A 5,221-nucleotide genomic window follows, 5' to 3' on the forward strand; every position below is an offset into this window, starting at 1 on the left:
TTTTAAGGAACCTCCCTACTGTTTTCCATAGTGGCTGTATCAATTTACATTCCCACCAACAGCGCACGAGGGTTTCCTTTTCTCCACACCCTCTCCGACATTTATTGTTTGTAGATTTTTTGATGATGGCCATTCTGACCAGTGTGAGGTGATACTTCATTGTAGTTTTGATTTGCATTTCTCTAATAATTAGTGATGTTGAGCATATTTTCATGTGCCTCTTGGCCATCTATATGTCTTCTTTGGAGATATGTCTATTTAGGTCTTCTGCCCATTTTCTATGTAAACACAGAAGAGCCCAAATAGCTTAAGCAATCTTGAGAAAGAAAAACAGAGCTGGAGGAATCAGGCTCCCTGACTTCAGACTATACTACAGAGCTACAGTAATCAAGACAGTATGGTACTGGCACAAAAAGAGAAATCTATGACAAAGGAGGCAAGGATATACAATGGAGAAAAGACAGTCTCTTCAATAAGTGGTGCTGGGAAAACTGGACAGCTATATGTAAAAGAATGAAATTAGAACACTCCCTAACACCATACACAAAAATAAACTCAAAATGGATTCAAGACATAAATGTAAGGCCAGACACTATAAAACTCTTAGAGGAAAACATAGGCAGAACACTCTTTGACATAAATCGTAGCAAGATCTTTTTTGACCCACCCCCTAGAGTAATGGAAATAAAAATAAAAATAAACAAATGGGACCTAATTAAACTTAAAAGCTTTTATACAGCAAAGGAAACCATAAACAAGACCAGAGTGCCTATTTAAAAATACAAATTTGATCACATCTTATCTGCTTTAAAAGACTTCAACAGCTCTCCATTGTCTAAAAATTAAAGCCCAGGTCATTTGTAAGACCATTCCTATTTTGCCCATAACCTCCTTTCACAGTTTCTTATCTTGCCTTTGCCCTTTACCGAGTCACTCTCATTGCAGCCACGTGTGTTATTAGATGTTCCCGGAGAGGAGTGAGGTTTCTGTCTTGGTTTATGTTGTTCCCTTTCCTCATGGTGCTTTTCTCCTATTCCCCAACATGGCGACATCTTTCTATGTTTCAAGACAAGGTCCAAAGCCTCCCTCTTCCTGAGGTTTTCTTTGACCCTTCTCAGGAAGACTAAAGCACTCTGTTCTCAAATGCTCACAGAACTTTGTTCCCCTTTCTTTTTGTAGCCTTATCAGGTTGCATTCATAGATGTTTGAAAGTTATCTTATCTGCTTGTGGAGTAAGGACTGCTTCTCAGGCATTTCACCATCCCGATAGCCTATCATGGTCCAGCACTCAACAAACTTATATTCCATGAAGGGAGGAATGAAAGATGCTTGCCGAATGCCACCAGGTCCAGGGTTACATGGCAAAGCCAGTCTTGTGTGGTGTGAGCATTAAAGCAGTATTTGTTCCTGGTTCCAACAGACCCTAGAATATTCACCACTGCAACTAATCCTGAACCCTGTGACCCACAGGGTCTGAGGAGCAGAGCCACAAAGAGAAGTATTTTGTCCACATGGGAGCAACACACTCACTTCTACAAGGTGCCGGTGGTGTCTGGATCTAGCCAGGTTTCTCACCCTGAGGGTCTGTTTCTAACCGGAACTGCAGACCTCACTTCTTCCTGAGTTGAGTTTCTGAGGATCTCGCTAGAAGCTAATTCTCCTTCACCACCTTTTCCTGGGTTAGAGACACCCAGACCAATAGTAAAAGGTCTTAATTTTACAGTGATTAAAACAAAAAAAGTCCTGCGTGGGGGTTGATCGTAAATAGCTTGTTCCCAAGCACTGGAGTAAATTTAAATCACTCACTGTATTCCTAAGTAATGAAGAAGCTTCCCCACAGACACAGCACCATCATGCACCCAGATAGGAAATGCCTTTTTTTGCTGGGTCTCCAGATGTATGTGATGAGCCCTCGGGTTTTATGCTGGTTAAAGACAAGTGGGTGATTACTACCAGACTCGTGTATCATACCCACATCTCTAACGGTAATAGTAATCCTAACTTTTCCACAAGAATTTTCTTTCTGCCACTTTCCTACTTTTAGTAGCAGGTAGCCGTAGCTGTGACCAGTATAACATTCCTTTCCACTTGTTTTTAATAACACCTCTTGAGTTAGTTTGTGAAAAGATTCTCAACTGAGACTTTCTTTTTGTCTTCTAAAGTGTTTACTACTAAAAGATTCAACTTTCAGATTCTCTGAAGACAGAGTCTAATTTAATGTTTCTACCAATTTCTGTATAAATAGCAGTGAATTTCTATTCTTTAGGACAGGTGATAAGATTCCACCAAGTTGATTGTTTCTGGATTTCACAAATGGGGTGTGGTGGTAATGTGGGGAGGGGGAAGAAGGGTGATTATGCAAATACAGCCCTCCCCACAATGGATGGGTCAGGTAAAACATGCACCTGCTGTTCAAGATAAATATTAGGAGCTGAGGAAACAGAAGTAAATGACTTCTTCAAAAACAGAAAAACCAGATTAGAGGCCATGAGCAGAACTTGTTTCTAATATTTGTACTGTGATAGTCAAAGGTAGTTGGACTGACATCTAAAATGTGACACTAGGTTGTGTCATCTAGGTAGTCTGAGGATAGTGTGAGTTTGGGGGAGCCTCTGTTCCATTTTCAGTGCCCTGAAAGATCTCCAGAATTGTTCAGCTAAATTTAGGTTGTCCCTTTAATTATCCCTTTGCCATCACTACACCATTACTGCCTCTGAATGATGGCTTTGTGCATTTTTCACTTAAGGGTAATGAACTGCTCTCTTAATCTAGTCCCATCATTCAACTTTGTTCCAAGGAGGTTCTTTATAGACAATTTCCATTTTAATCAGAAGTGAAAGGGACTATTGCCTTTAAAGTGGACCATCTGTGGGTTTACCAGGAATTTTATCAACTTTGATCTTTATTCAATTTAACTTTCTGCCGGAGCTTCCAGTAAAGCTCTTTTAAGCCTGCAGAAAGCAGAGCTCAGAGCTCAGGATGTAGGCAGTTCCCTGCAGTCCCTGTGCCAGTGTGTATGCTTCATTCAAAATGAGGCCACTTGCTTTTTTGAATCCCCATGTTGGAGGGGTGGGGGGAAGCCAGTTGGGAAGGTAAGAGGAGGGACTGTGTGGACACAGACTACAATATTGGTGTCAGTCTAGGTGAAAGTGGGAGCTGGGAACTTTCTTCTGGAAGAGCCTGGAGCAAGTACTCAACATGACTCCAGTTTGAGACTCCTTTGTGCTAGCAAGGTCATCTTCAGTGGACACTGCTTTCTCTAGAGTCATAGTCTCAAAAGCCCTGAGGCCAGCCTGGGCTGAATGTGATAGAAAATGCAGTGACATAACTGTGTGGGCAGGTCCAGGCACTACCCACTCTGAGACAGGACCAGGAGACACGTGGGGAATATCCACGGTGGCTTTGGTGACTGAGGTCAAAGGGCTGGGCAGCAGGCAGAGTCTTCTGGCACCCAGCTTGTGCAGGCCACAGCACAGGCCACAGGCTTTGCTATTAGAGCCTCCAGATGACTTGTCTGGCCTTTGAAGTGGAGCAATTTCAGATGCCTGCAGACCCCTCTGTGTTTAATGAATGCCCCCTGCTCTCTGTCCAGGGACAGTTGCTCTTTCTGGCCTCGAACTCACCCATCCTCTACACGTGGACAGGAAATCTTCATGGATGTCCAAGCTTCCCCAAGCTCCTAGTCTGTTTCTTTTTTTCTTTTTAAAACAACTTTATTGAAGCAATTGATATACTACAGACTTAAAGTGCACAATTTCATAAGTTTTGACTTACATATTTACCTGGGAAACTGTCACTTCATTCAAGATAATAAACATATCTTTCACCATAAAAGTTTCATAGCGCTTCTTGGTAATCCCTCCTTTTTGTCCCCATCCCTAGACAACTACCATGACTACAGATTAGTTTGCATTTCTAGAATTTTATGTAAGTGGACTCATCTATTTTTCTTTTTCTTTTGGTCTGGTTTCTTTCACTTAGCATAATTATTTTGAGATTCATCCATGTCGTCACATGTATCAATAATCCCTTTGTATTGCTGAGTAGTAACCCATTGTATGGACATATCACAATTTTGTTAACCTGTTCAGCAATCATTCCTTTTGTTTTATAAAAATCATAAAGTATTAGAGCTATAAGGGGCTTTCAGATCCCTTAATCTAAGAAAATCATTGTACAGATTAGATAACTGAAGCCAGAACTACTTGAGAGTTTCCTTGGAGATTATTTAAAATTCAGATTCATATCTCTTCCTGCCCTCCAATCCCAATGATGGGGTGGACCCAGGGTTCTGTATCTTTAACCATATACTCTGGTGATTCTAATCCAGATATGTGGCTAGTAATACTCAAGACAATGAACCAAATGATTTAAATAATTTGTTCCAGGTCATAGAAGATTAGGAGCAAAGGCTGGATTTAAATCCAGTTTCTGATTTTTAAGTTCAGGGCCCATTCCACTATATCATGCCAGCACCAAATCACATCTGACACATGGAAGCCTGACACTGTCTGCTGGCATGAATCACTGCTTTCTAATGAAAGAGAAGGCCACAGCTCTGGGATTCTGAGCTACTCTCATCTGCTTCCAGAAGAGGGCACTGATAACAAATCCTTTATTTTATGTCTGTCTGCCTGCCTACTGTCCTTCCTTCCTTTCCTTTCTTCCTTCCTTCCTTTCTTCCTTTCCCTTTCCTTCCCTTCCCTCTCCTCCCCTCCCCTCTCCTCTTCTTTTCTTTTCTTCTTTCATCACCAAAGTTGCACACATGAAAAGGAATGAAGTGAGGCAACCATGGTATGGGGAATTATTTTGCTTCAATACAAAGATAAGGCCCCTGGAGAAATTTCTTGACTTCACTGCATTTTTTTTTTTTTTTTTTTTTTTTTTTTTTTTGCCACGCTGCATGGCTTGTGGGATCTTAATTCCACGACCAGGGATTGAACCTGGACCATGGCAGTGAAAGCCCAGAATCCTAACCACTAGGGAACTCCCTTCATTGCATTTTAATATAACCTTGCCCATAGATGTTTTCACTTATTTGCTTCTGGTGTCTAATTTTGTGACAGCCCTTTCTCTTAGTGACCTTCTCAAAACTGTAGGGATACACAGGACTGAGTAACATTGCAGAGTCAGAGATGCTGAAAATTTAACCAGAGCTGAAGAAACTTTGACCTTTAGGAACAACAACAATAAAAACTGTCATGCGAGCAGTCTTGCTCCT

This window comes from Physeter macrocephalus, chromosome 2 (assembly GCF_002837175.3).
Source record: "Physeter macrocephalus isolate SW-GA chromosome 2, ASM283717v5, whole genome shotgun sequence".
Classification (NCBI taxonomy): domain Eukaryota; kingdom Metazoa; phylum Chordata; class Mammalia; order Artiodactyla; family Physeteridae; genus Physeter; species Physeter macrocephalus.